Source organism: Bombus impatiens, unplaced genomic scaffold (genome assembly GCF_000188095.3).
Source record: "Bombus impatiens unplaced genomic scaffold, BIMP_2.2 scf_1506, whole genome shotgun sequence".
In the NCBI taxonomy this organism is placed as follows: domain Eukaryota; kingdom Metazoa; phylum Arthropoda; class Insecta; order Hymenoptera; family Apidae; genus Bombus; species Bombus impatiens.
In genome coordinates, this window is record NT_177925.1 from 326,162 (window position 1) to 340,617 (window position 14,456).

General features: G+C 48.0%; 1 protein-coding gene across 7 annotated transcripts in view; it reads right to left on the reverse strand.

Annotated features, from left to right (window-relative positions):
• The window catches only part of LOC117152412, an 83,035-nt gene that overhangs the window by 46,442 nt on the left and 22,137 nt on the right, over positions 1 to 14,456 (reverse strand). Inside the window, exon 1 of one of the 7 annotated variants that reach the window (XR_004462795.1) lies at positions 12,838 to 13,855. The exons of 5 other annotated variants lie outside the window; for them this stretch is intronic. The gene's annotated coding sequence lies outside the window, so the exon portion shown is untranslated. Of the gene's footprint in view, positions 1 to 1,270; positions 1,794 to 12,837; positions 13,856 to 14,456 lie in introns of those variants that run through there. One more of the 7 variants, XR_004462796.1, reaches the window with a different exon arrangement.

Below are 14,456 nucleotides of genomic sequence, written 5' to 3' on the forward strand. Positions count from 1 at the left end.
AAGCAATTTGCAGAACGACCTCGAAGTCCATCCGAAACCGATTCCGCGAAAGAAATTCGTTTACGCGTTGATTTAACCGCGCCCGACTGTTTCGCCAATTCTGCAAAGTCTAGTCGATCGAAGGCCTCGATTTATCGATCGATCGACTCTGACGAGAAGCTTAATTACCGGAGATCAAGTAATCGCGCAAAAATAGATTCTTCGATAGCAAGGATCCGTTTGTTCGCTCTGTCGAAACTGTCGAAACTGTCAGAAGTGCATAAATGCAGTGAATTGTTCTTTTTAATAATTTTATCTACAGGTAAGTTCGTCTTCGTAGTATCAAACTTCTACAGTCGTGCTTACTGAATGATAAGAAGTAAAGAAAGTTACTCTACCTACGCTTGCGTCTAATTAATTAATTAATTAATACGGTAAATGGTGTAACGAACGCAACGACGTGCAAATACTTTCCGTAGCCGCTGTGCATGATGCAACGCAGCGATAGAAGGATTAATCCTTACGAAAATCGAGCGAATCAAAGATAGATCTATCGAAGATTAAAGGTAACGCTTAAGGATGGATCGTCCGCTCCTTGAAAAATACAGAAGCCTAAAAACGCAGGATTTAAGAAGATCGCGGGCGAGGGATCGAGCCGAGGATCCGCCGCGTTTGCTCGTGTCGCGAATTCGCCAGAGAAACGGAAAGGGAAAAAGAAAGGAAGAGGAACGGGGGAGGAAGCTTAAAAAGAAGAGCGATTTGGCATTAAAATTCAGGTAGACGAAAATCGAGAAAGGAAAGGAAGGATCCGGTTGGGCGGAGGGAGGAATGGGAGAACGGGGAGGGTTCTGCTGGTAGGAAGGGCACCGCGAAGCGAGAATTTCTTTGGGTAGCTCGTTTACTCGGGGTAGGACGAAAGAGCAAAGAAAAAAGTAATCGGTAGCATGCGAAGCACGCTCAGGAGCCTTCGCGGCGCGTACATTCTCGGCTCGTAATATACGACTTCCGTACGTTGATGGAATATTCGAAAAATCCGAGAGGCCGTCGGTGATAAAAGTATGGAAACACTAGGGACGGGGATTTTGCTACGTGTGCGGTCGTGAACCGGCGAACAGACGCGTTCTGCGATCTCGTTTCCCTCGGCATCGACGATCTAACGAATCGTCGAGCGCGAACTTCGCACGCCCTATACGTCCGACAAATCCGCCATGAATTTTCTAGAAACTAGCAGCTCTCCTTTATTACCTTCTTTCGCACTTCTGCCGTTCTAACGTGAGATTTTTCCACGTACCTTTCGCTAAACAAACGTTTGCACGCCTATCCTCCGTCGTTGATCAAACATCGGCAGCCTTAAACGCCTCGATAACTCGTTGAACAAACCGATCGAGAAGCCGGTAATTTCTTAAGCAAGCCGGAAGGTGCGTAAAATGAGAAACGGAGCGAAGAAGGGAGAAGGATTCGCGCGATATTCGGAATAATCGCGATATCAGCCCCGCAAAGGGAAACGAACGCGTTGTTACGGATCGAGTGGCTCGACTCGAGGCCACTGCGAGAAACAACGATCGGCCGACGACCACCGAATCGAGTTCCTCGTGACCGGAGCCAGCCTACCAAAATCTCGTCTTATCTGCGACACGGCGCGTATTTTAACGAAGGAAGCGCCTGCACGCTCGCGCGTACACACGTAGGTCGACTCGTGGGCGTGTAACAACCGATACAAGCGTACAACCTCGGAGATATTCTTTCGAATATACGACGGTGCCGAGTCTGTTTCCGTCACGCTCGCGTTGCTACGCACGAGCTAACTGTCCGCTGGAATGCGACGTATCTTCGAGCCGAGAGCCTATCGCACGGAGAGGCAACGTAAAAGAGGCAGAACCGAGATAATCCGAGCGTTTATCGCTCGACCAGCAACGAAATCCTGCTGAACGTTGCTCGCGGCTCGGTCACCGTTTTTAAGACCGTCATAGACCACAGAGACGCGTCATGGCAGAGATGCCGCTTCGTATTTTACATCTCGACGCGCGTAATCCAAAAATAACGTACGCGCGTTACAGTTCGAGAAAATTCGCAAGTATTTTTAAGAATTTCCAACCTCGATTCGAGCTTTCAGAGAACGTCACCGTCCGTCCTACGTCGTTCGCGAGATATTTCGACGGCATCGTTGTTCGTTCCTCGTTCCAAGGGACGTAAGACGCGGTCTCGTCTTCTGCGCGCGTTCGTTCCTCGGCCTCCGTCGACGAACCGGACACGTTATGGATTATAAACTTCCTTCCTTCGTCCGTTAGATGCCGCCTACCCTCCGACTCCCCGATACCGACGATCGCATCCTCCCCTAGAAAAACTCGATGGACCGAATGCCACGTGAATACGATTACGTGAAAACTTGGGTCGGTAAACGCACCCTCCGGACGCGGCAACCGGGATACCGTCTCCGCTTCTAGATCGTATTTTACAACTATCGCACCCGCCTCGCTTCCTGTTCCTCTCGAACGCAATGGTCTCTGCGCGATTTCCACGAGAAATACTAGGAAACGTGGAATACAGAGCGGAGGGAACGTTACGAGGGACGCTCTAGAGAAAGACGTTTAAATATCTGCTTTATGTCGCTGGTTCGTCGCCTGACAAGTTCCATCAACAAATTTAATCGAGAAATTCTCGTAAGAGTCGAATAAATCGAAGGGCGCGATAATTGCGAATTTGATCGATGAACCGATACGCCGAATTTTCACAAAGATGCGTCGCGTTGTCGTTTTTCTCTCGATAATAAATTCGGACAGGTAAACAGCTTTCTCCGAATGAAACTTCTCCGTTGCGCTGATCACGGCGAAGAGAATCTCAATGGTATCCATCAACGATATATAGTGTACATTCGCACATTCACTGTATCGCCGTGTCAGCTATACGAAGCTACGTAGGGACAAATTGCACGAACAACGTCCGCAGTATCACACCGAACATCCGAACGACGCAACGTCCGAATCGTATTCGTATCTCGTTCGCATCTTCGACCCCTTCCAAGCGCGATGAGCCAGCCTCGCCTTCGTCCGGATACCTGATCGTCGAATCGTCCAGTAGGGGGACGTATAAAGACGACGAGGACCTGGGTGGAACCGAAAAAGAGCGCGCGGCGGTGGGAAGGTGGAGCGAACATCGAACGAAACCCCGAAGAAAAAATAAAAAAAGGGAAGAAGAGGGATCGCGAGCGAAGGACGAAGGGCGGAGAAGGAAAGATGGGAAAAGGAAGAGAAGGAAAAGGAAGAAACGTAGGAGAGGAAGGTCGGAGAGAAAGAGCGACGGCGAGGGAGATGGAAAACTCGGCTGGTCTCTGACCGGTTATGGATTATAAACTTCCTTCCTTCGTCCGTTAGATGCCGCCTACCCTCCGACTCCCCGATACCGACGATCGCATCCTCCCCTAGAAAAACTCGATGGACCGAATGCCACGTGAATACGATTACGTGAAAACTTGGGTCGGTAAACGCACCCTCCGGACGCGGCAACCGGGATACCGTCTCCGCTTCTAGATCGTATTTTACAACTATCGCACCCGCCTCGCTTCCTGTTCCTCTCGAACGCAATGGTCTCTGCGCGATTTCCACGAGAAATACTAGGAAACGTGGAATACAGAGCGGAGGGAACGTTACGAGGGACGCTCTAGAGAAAGACGTTTAAATATCTGCTTTATGTCGCTGGTTCGTCGCCTGACAAGTTCCATCAACAAATTTAATCGAGAAATTCTCGTAAGAGTCGAATAAATCGAAGGGCGCGATAATTGCGAATTTGATCGATGAACCGATACGCCGAATTTTCACAAAGATGCGTCGCGTTGTCGTTTTTCTCTCGATAATAAATTCGGACAGGTAAACAGCTTTCTCCGAATGAAACTTCTCCGTTGCGCTGATCACGGCGAAGAGAATCTCAATGGTATCCATCAACGATATATAGTGTACATTCGCACATTCACTGTATCGCCGTGTCAGCTATACGAAGCTACGTAGGGACAAATTGCACGAACAACGTCCGCAGTATCACACCGAACATCCGAACGACGCAACGTCCGAATCGTATTCGTATCTCGTTCGCATCTTCGACCCCTTCCAAGCGCGATGAGCCAGCCTCGCCTTCGTCCGGATACCTGATCGTCGAATCGTCCAGTAGGGGGACGTATAAAGACGACGAGGACCTGGGTGGAACCGAAAAAGAGCGCGCGGCGGTGGGAAGGTGGAGCGAACATCGAACGAAACCCCGAAGAAAAAATAAAAAAAGGGAAGAAGAGGGATCGCGAGCGAAGGACGAAGGGCGGAGAAGGAAAGATGGGAAAAGGAAGAGAAGGAAAAGGAAGAAACGTAGGAGAGGAAGGTCGGAGAGAAAGAGCGACGGCGAGGGAGATGGAAAACTCGGCTGGTCTCTGACCGTAAGATAGGGAGGAGAAATACGTGGTCGTAAAATACGAAGCGCAGTCCCCAAAGAAAATACGAATTAAAGCGGCTAACCGGTGATCCGAGAAACTTCTGTATAATCGAACAGAGACGTCAGCGAACCGATGCTCGTTCGCCCGCAAACCAACGTATCCAGCGAATGCGGCAAATTGGATTTTTCTATCGATTTTACTTCGCCGTCGACGTTCCACGTGCCTCTACGCGACCGATCGTCGTCGTCGAGGTATCTTTCAATATCTTTTAACGAGAACAGCTTAAACAAGAACCAAACGGGCAAACTCGCTCGAGACGTTTGCGCCGAAACGGTAACCGGAAGAAACCGGTAAAAAAGTTAGTAAAAATAGGAAAATTCGTAGACAAGGTCGTTAATCGGAATGGAAACTCGCGCGAGTTTGCCGCTTCCCACTGTTTTCGTCCGAAGCCACGCAGCTTGGTTAAAACTCGCGTGGAAGAAAGGGGAGACGCACGCGGCCCCTCCGGCGACTGGCGTTTAACTTTAAAGCCTCGTGACTCCGGTTACGCGCAGCGAGCCGCCGTCGAAGGGATCGAGCTGGTTGTTTCGCCGAAAACGTCGCGGATCCTCCGCTCATCCGCCCCCGAAAGAGGGATATTAACCGTAGATAACGCAGAGGGGACCCGTGTGCCGCGAGCGCCTCCGATACGACGGAACGGTGGTTTCAACCCTTTAGCTCTCCCTCGATCTCTCTCCCGCTCTCTCCTCCGTCGCTCTGCACCACCCCCTGTCGTGAAATTCACCCTTGCGTACAATAACGTTGGAACTCGCGGCAACGCCCGTAAAGGCCAACCCCCTCCGTATTTAATTTACTGAATAATTGGAATCAAGCTGCCTCATTTGTGTGCCGCCCTCCTCCTTGCCCCTCCTCCCTTTCTGATCGCGGAACAACAGAGAAACCCGCCCTACGATCGCCAATCCCTGCGTAACTCGGATCCTGCGAGAGTCTGACGAGGAGATTCGTGCCCGTTCGTAAAACTCTCCTCAACCTAGTCTCCTCTGTTGGTTGGTCCTCCTGCCGACAGTCAACGGCTCTCCTCCCTTTCTCCTCCCTTCGATTCGACCGTTAGATCCGCCTGGCTATGGGGGTGAATAAAGATGGCCAGATAATACGAACGACCGACTAGCTGGCGAACGGGATTGCTCTTATCCAGTCAGCGGGAACGGGTTCTCGGTTTAAATAAGCGTCGGGAATTTTCCACCCTCCCTAACCCTCGTCTAATCTCCACCTAACTCCCTGTTGCGACGTTTTTACCGATTCAGGTAGACATTTCGATTTGGTAGATCGCGAGGGTTGTGTATTTATGTGTGTGTGTGTGTGTGTGTGTGATGGGATATTCAGAGAGGATGGAGCATAAATTAAGAGAAAATTCTCAACTCTTTGAATTCGACAACGTGAAATCTGAAAAAGTACGAGCCCGAATTCTTAGCGAACCGATTTATATAAAATAGTAAGCCAAACATCAATTGGGGAAGAAGTTTCGCAAAGGCGTTTTGTTTTTGATAGAACACAAATGGGCGGTTTTTGATCGCCGGTCCCTCCTTTGACGCGCTACGAAAAAATGCGATCTCGAGTTACCGACGAACCGATCGCATTCTCACCGGCGAATCGGCTGCTTCGTAAAATTAAAACGAACGCGAGAAAGCGCTTTGACGCTTCTTCGAACGCGTCGAGCGCGCATCCGCGTATTTGAAAGCTCGTATCGCGTCCGACAGGTGAACCGTGCGTAGAAACGAATCTTCCGTTAAAGAAACTGTCGGATCGGAGACGATTGGTTGGCAAGTAGCCGATAACGCGGTACAGGATCTTTGAACGATCGTCTAGCCGTCTAGCGGGAAAAGAAGCTGGCAGAACGAGGACCCGACGACTCCTCGCGAGTCAAGAGCCAACGTTAACCACGCATGCGTCTCTAAAGTAAGCAGAAATCGATGGCCGCTGCTCTTTACCTTCGTACGTGTATAGTACGAGCGTAGCGAATGTGCACGGTAAACACGTAGCCAGACCGCTATAGAACGAAATAGGGTGGAAAGTCGTAGGATACGACGCGGTGCATTTCAAATTCTCGAAACTCGCGTCCCACTATCCGCATCCTGGGAACTTTGAATGCCAATTGTTCACCGGGTCACGTGAAACGATATAATTAAACTCTGCCTCGAGTATCTATCTATGCAAATCGACGCCGAAGCAATCTTCTCTTATAGGATATTCCAAAATCCAGAGGAACGCGCGAAGACGAGGCAAATTTTCGAAATCGACGTAGAGTACTACGAAACGATGCTATATAGCATAGTATCGTACGTAAGCGAATAACGTAATTCTAAATCGCTGCCAATCGCGATCGATTCAGACGATGCAAAACGTTTGCAATCCGACAAAGCAAATCGCTGTTTTCTTCGATTGATCTTACTCGCTGCGGTTTAACTGGCAGAGAATCGGCGTAACGTCGTCGAGACGAAATCACGATCGAGGAAACGGAAACAAAGAGGACGAATCGTAAGCAATTACGCGTTATTATCGTGGAATAGCTTGGACGAGGATCAACGTCGATGTCGGAAAGAGGCCTGCGGCGAAGGTAAATGGCAAACGGTGCGATGTCTGGATCGTACCGGCTCACGGACAAGGTCGTCTCTATGCGACGTTTCAGCCACGATGTTTTAATTATGACGCGCGTCTAGAACGACATCGCGCGATTAGAGCGTATGCAATTCGAGTTACGTTCGCGGCGCCAATCGTCTACCTCGAATTTGTCACGTTGCGATCGACGGAACGACTCGCGGATATCGCGAAGCGCGAACAAACGAGCACCTACGCGATTCTGTTTCGCGGTCCCGCCTCCGCTATCCCATGGTCACCGCGTTTTACAATCGACGCGAGCGTCGGCACGTTCTCGCGATGCACGCATCGACAACGACTCTGAGCGCGTTGTCTTACTAAAAAAAAATTGCGAAAAAAATTAAAATAGCCTTTCTGAAAAAGAAGTTGGAAGATGAGATTACGTTCGGCGCGACCTGCTAATGGGAAGGGCACGCGAGGGTGAGATCGTGACCTTCGAGGGTAATTGCACCTGCGAGTAAAACTGCGACCTCGCGTCTTTTACTGCCGCATTAACAGGGAATAATTTAAAATGTAAAAGACGCGCTCCGCAAGAAATCGTTCGTTCGCGAAAACTCGTATCGTCCTTTCGTCGCATCGTACGAATTTTTATTTACGAGGTACGAAGCTATCTATAAAAGTATGTACAGGAATTGCGATCGATTTATGGGAAACGATGTAATTCTCCGGCAGCACTCCTAGCGGAGTCTGCTCCAACTATTTCCCACTTTGCTGCCGGTATCTCGAACGACTGTACAGTCGATACGGGAAATTTGATCTGTTTTACCATCGCCGTATAGAAAAATGTTAGAAAGGTTTTGTCAACCGTGGATAAATTTACGTTGCGTATTCACAAATGCCGAAAACAGCTGAAATTTCCCGATATACACGGCGCTATCGTTCGTCCGCGTATGCTCGAAATCGTAGATATCTTGGAAAACAATCGCGTCTTAAATAAATTGTTCGCGAGGTACATCGATCTTCCTTACTCGTTTCGACTGGTATTATCGACGAAAGTTAAAGGATCCAATATGCTACTTTCCATGGTACGAACGCGTCCAAATAAACATTCCACCGAACGTCGATTCTAACGTACTAAAATGACGCGTTGTTTAGGCTTCCTAGTATCGATATATCAGTGACCTGTTATATCGATCAACTCTAGTACTCTCGTAGAAGGTATAACCTACCGTGATCGATCAAGGAAACTATCTTGACAACACGAAATAGAAATTTTTACGTACGAACGATAACGATTTATATTTACGCGTTTGTTTATACATAATATAACACAGTGAAATATAATCAACGAACGCGATACTACAGACTCTATGAACATAAACCTACATAAAGATTTCCTATAACAACCATCAATTTTCTTAATCTTCGAACTCGTTAAAACAGCCCTTCTAACAAGGAAGAAAATTACGAATAACGAGCTTTTCCGCCGCGAGTTTTAAGCGCGATCCTTCCACCGTAGAATGGACGTGACGTCCGAAGAACGGCGGATGTCGCGTGCGCGCGCAGACCGTGCATGATGGCCGCCGCGTTCGATCCCGTTGGTGGGGAAGCAAGCGAGTGGGGGAAGAGAGGTAGGGAAGGATTCGCTAGCGAAGAAACGATAGGTCGCAGGAAGGGGTGGGTAACGATACCATCGTGAAAGCTATTGGCAGGACTTCCATGGACCTAAGCTCTGCCGCACGAAAAATAAGGGCGGCCATCATGGATTTCAACATGGCCGTTGCCGCCTCGAACAGAGCGTGTCCTAACTTCCTTCGATCGTTTCTCCATCGTAGAAAACGAATCGAATCGACTAACGCCACGTATAATCTCCATCGGGGAATAACGATGCGTGGAACTTATCGCGAATTTTAATTTGAAACTTTTTTACGAAAATGGAGTAAAGTTGGAAATTATCAGCGTGATAATTGTATTATCGTTTTAGGAAACGGCTCGTCTCGTTTAGAAACTATATTACGTTTCGTGGCGCGCGTTACGTATGGTCTCATATACGATTTACGAGCAATTAACGAAACGATTAGGTATATCACTGAGAAACACGGGTTTGGATCGGTAAACTCGCGAACTGCCGTAAGAAAACAGGTAAACCAAGCCTACACCTGTTTGTTGGCCGCCGTAAAAATTGTAAGATCTTTACACAAACCGAATGATTCGTGCATCCTAAACGCAAAGACAACAGTCGTAAATTTTTAGTATCGCCTGCTGCATTTGCTCGGTCAATACTTAATTCATTCACCACGTTCCCGTTAACTATTTGGTCAACAAATTTCCACTCTACTTCCAACGACTATCGTTTAAGACTATTTTTTAAGACCGTGTTTCATCCTTACTCGCACGGGTAACAGGCACGGGTAACGTGAAAAGGATTCGCGATTCTTCCACCCATGCGAAAGCTTTCTTTTCCACGCAATTATATTCCTCGAACGTTCAAAAATATCCCCAATCTGATTTCGACAAAAATACGAAAAGACCGTGTATCGGTATACCTGGTGTCCCGTCTCTATCGTACGTTGAACGTCTATCGCGCGAAACGAGAGCGCAAGATGGCTAACGCAACGGTGCTGCATTTCGATTTTACGTTCAGCGCGGGCGAATAAATTTCGAAAAAGTTTGGAATTCGTGGTACCCGGCGAAAGGGAAGGTTCGCGCGACCCGAACGAAACAATTTCATTTACGCGACACCGGAGTTCCGCGGGACGAGAAACGAGAATCATCGTTCACCTGTTCATAAGGTCAATAGGTAATGCGATAACGACCGTTCATAATGGTTACGGACGAAGGAATTACCGTGCAAACCGACACTTAAGGTTTATCGTGTCTCTTACCACCGAGTTATGTATACTGTTCTCTTAAAAGTGAACGGTAGTGAGTTGTAACGAGATTATTGACTTTAAATCCTCACGAATGACCCTATAGGAGATTGAAGCTACAAATATATTACCAATACCAGCCGGCCTAACGCCGCGGTCGCGTGCGCCGCTTGCATACACAAATCATTTTGCCACTTAACGTCGGAAAAATGTGCAAATAAACAAATCGTCTTGGCGTCTTTCCTATACGCCGTCGTATAACCGCTCCTCTAAACTGGTCTTAATCGCGTTAATCGGTCAAGAACCCGTTCGAATTAACCGCGTTTCGTCCTTTTCTTTCCTACAGAAGAAGCTTCGATCGTGCTATCGACGATTAAATTAATCGAAATTAGCGAGAAACTGCAACTAGGTACGAACGATTCGTTACCAGTGGTCGCTGTTACGAAACGAAACGAAGATCGCGATATCCTGCGATGAAACGATCTCGTAAAATATCCGTACAAAGTGCGGCGTGTCATGCGCTCGACCTTCTACGGTATAAAATGGACAATTTCGTCAAGTTCAGTTTCGTTGAACCATTTTAACCAAAAACGTAACTACGCCACGACCCCAACGAGCCTACCGGGCACTGTTATGGGAAAGAATGCTAATAGTTTCCTACGATAATTCGGAGGTCCAATGTCGAGGGATACGCCGGTTTGTGTGAAACGGAAACGATGGAATCATCGTTTTCGTAGACCCTTGCCAGAGATCAACGATGTTCTTCCTGTAACGAAAACGTACTCGCAACGCAAACCACGTCGATCTTGAGTTTAGAAAAATTAGCTCCAGGCACCGTGCTAATCGTTTCTACGTACAACATTCGACGAACTTTGTGTGGCGACAAGGACTATGGAACTTTCTAACGGCTCCGCGATACAAAACGCGACACGACGCACTCAATCTGTCATCGATATCCTCACGCTCCTTCAGCCGAATTTCTCTGAAGGGCATGCAGGCGCCAGCCACGACGGCACTTATAACGAACGCACGCCAGTGGGGATATCGATGGGCAACGGAAAAAGAATCAGTTCGGTCGAAAAAATAAGCACATTCGACCACGAGCAGCGCGACGAGAAAGACGAAAGAAACGGGCACGTTTTTATCGAGAAATCAACCGAACGACGCTATTGTTTATCGACGTTAACGATCAGCCGATGTTAATTGCAAATTGTCAGTTGTTGTTATTTGTTTAATAAACGTTATTGGTTAAATATCACCTAGTGTACTTCAATACCTATTACACCATTTCACCTCATTTGAAATGCGCGTCGGACGTTTCGAAAAATACTCGAAGAAGAGGAAGATTAAAGACGCTCGGGCATAGAAACGAAGCAAAGTTGGCGTATCAGACGGTCTTACGCGCAGCGATCGAAGATAATTTCCGTCACGAAGCACGCAGATATATCGTTTATTGCCATACGGCAATAAAGATTTCGCGCATTCTCGTTGAAATACGTTCGGTCTGGACGTGCAGGCGATCAGCCGAATCTATCGGCGGCCGTGTGCATTGATAATACGCTGGAAGGAAGAAGAGAAAAAAAATACGCTTTTTGAGATACGCGGACGCGAACGGATGACGTCAGACGGCAATAAAATTGCGGGATAGCAACGAGTATCGCGAAGCGCGATTCGAATGGACGCCGAGTGTAATTTCAAAGGAAGGTCGAGCGATAATATTTTTCGATCTGCAGCGATTAATTGCTATCGCGAGCCGAGCAGACTGCTTGGCTATAAATCGACGATAGAATTCGCGATAATTGCTATACGATTTAAACAATGCGTAATCGACACCGTCCGGTAAATCAAAGCGCTACGAATCGAATTATGTCATATTTCTGCACATTATTGATAGACCGCGGATTTGCATCTTATATCTTCGTAAACGGAACCGAAGAAATCGAACCGTGGATAGAGAGATTTGTTCGTCCTGCGAGCGTTATACCCAACGTACGACGCGACTTACTCGGATACGGCAAAGAAACGTTATACGCATCGAAGATTAAGAATTAAGGGGGAAAAGAAATTGGCAATTGGACGAGCCGAGCGAGAATATCAAGTCCAACTCTGTTTGAGGGTAGATCTGAACGGCGAAGATAACAGCTACGCTTTACGAAGCTTAAAACGCTTCGAGTTGCAAGCGAGTAAAGTCGATGATCTCGCGTCCTCGTGGCCATCCATCGTTAGGAAGACTCGAAGACAGCTACCAGCTATGGTGGAAATTCGATCGTGCGAGTGGAAGAAAGGAAGGACAACGTGGCGGGAAATCGTCGAAAAATCGGCGTCCTCCGACGAATATGCGAGAGATGCGTGGCGATCGACGAAGAAGCGCGTTCCGTTATGTGTAGAGATTCGACGACGGCGGTTTACACAGAGTGACTCTATCCTATCTCCGGAACTGTTGCCTAATTGCCAAAGCAAACACGCGGATGGGAAAGTCTAACGCAGAGGTGCAGCGACGACCGACGCCTGGGATCGGTCAATTTTGTTTCTCGCTGGCCGCACGCGGTCACATCCGGCGATGTTGGCGTTAGAATTCGCACCTTCGCGGAAATTATCAGCAGCGAATCCGTTAATAATACGATTACATGTTACGAAAGAGAGACACGTGGCGCGTACACGCGGAGCACCTACGATCGTCCTCTCGATGTTTGTCACCAGTTTGACCAGTTGTTCGCGGCGGTCTCGCACGACACAGCGTTGTTTCCACGTTAACACCTCGAGCGTGAAATAACGTTGCCGTTCGTTTGCTCTTGCCGCGGGATTACCGTGAGACAATGACGTTATCGTACGTAACGCGAACGAACGGTTAATTACAGCGAGTTTGTACGGAAAGGCTTGTAAAGATTCGATTAAATTCGAGCATGGAGAGAAAAAAGCTTCGATATAAAATATATTTCTTATCCTAAAGGCGGTATAATACTATTTTTGAATGATTACCTCAGCCCTGAGTCGCTGGACGAACCATCGGACCACGTGTCAAACGGACGAACGTCGATATTCCAAGAAGATCACAGCCGGGCCGACGTATCACTGCAAACAGCGTGTTTCTCACTCACACTTCTGTCCCGGCCATTTCTCGAAACAACGAATCGACCAAGACCGAACCCGTGCGTTATCTGCTTCGTAAACCTACATTACGCGGCGGATCCGTCGTCTGAAATGTCAGTTATCGTCCAACTACCTTCTCCATGTCGTTATCACTCGACTTGCCGCCACTCGCACGAAACAACAAGGTATCGTCGTAACGAAGGCCACTCGATTCTCGTCGAAAAGAACGATTACAGTTAGCGGGAATGGTCGACGATCAAGGTCCCGATACACGGAGTGGAAACAACGCGGCGGAAAAAGACAGAGAGCGACAGAGTGGAAGAAAAGAAAGGAGAAAGAGGGGCAAGGCGGAAGCAGCGACGTCGCGGTTGCCAGAGATGCGCTTTCCGCTATCGTTCGTCGGTGGATCGGCGCGGGAAAAAGAAATTTGCCAAAGGTACTCCGCAGCACGTCTACGAGAACGTGAATTACAAAAGGAAGAGGTGCGCGCCTGCGTGTCGCCAACAATGTACTCCGCTGTTACTTTTCGAGCGCATAACAATGGACCACGTTGGTGAAACGGGACTCATGGTTTCTGGATGGGACGTACCGCGCACTGAACCAGTTGTTCGGTCGCGCACATTCTACGCCCCACTCTTTCAACTTCCCCTCCCTCTTCCATTCTCCACGCGATATTCCGCAGTGTTTCTCCCTACCACCGCGACCGAACAGCCGATGAACAACTTCGAATACCGATCCCCACCATTTGCGTCCACGTTTCACCCTACCACTGGTAGCGACTCGCTCCTTGGATCAGCAACCTTTTGCTTCGACGCATCGCGTCGCATCGCTACGACCGACCGGAATCCTCCCCACCACCGATACGCCGATTGCTGTTCCACCGGCTCTGTATACCGGGTGTGCGAAAACAACATCGACGTACGACCGAGTACGTTCGTGTTCGGTTACTACCTAGCGATAGCGAAACATCTCCAAAGAATCGCGACAACGAAGCTGAACGTTTATATGCGTATGGAACGCGTATCCGATCTTAAAAACCTATCCTGCAAAATTAAATCGATCGAATATCGATCCTAGCATCCTATCGATCCAGTGTAACTTGCTTCTCTTCCCAAGTCGGTCTAAAAGCGAGCTTGAAAGTTTATAGACATGGCAAATGCGATCTTAACGATCGATTCTGCAACGTAATTTGAGCTTTATAAATACACCAAATGTACAACAAATACGCAAAATATACCAACTTGACGGTCGACTCGATATAGAAAACTAAGCGATCGATCGAAGATGATTGATAATTATATAGAAAACGTAAATGGCAGAAATAGGAGATTTTGAAAGTCGTGTTGTACGAACGGCGATTTTCCGTTTGCCGGAAAATATCCTTTGAAGAGAGAATTTAAACGCGAATGACGAAACGACAGATGTAGAACGTAATTCTGTCCTTTCGTATTCTGGGAACGAGTCACGCGATTTTAAGGGTAGAAAAGCAGAGATACTTAGCGTGTCAA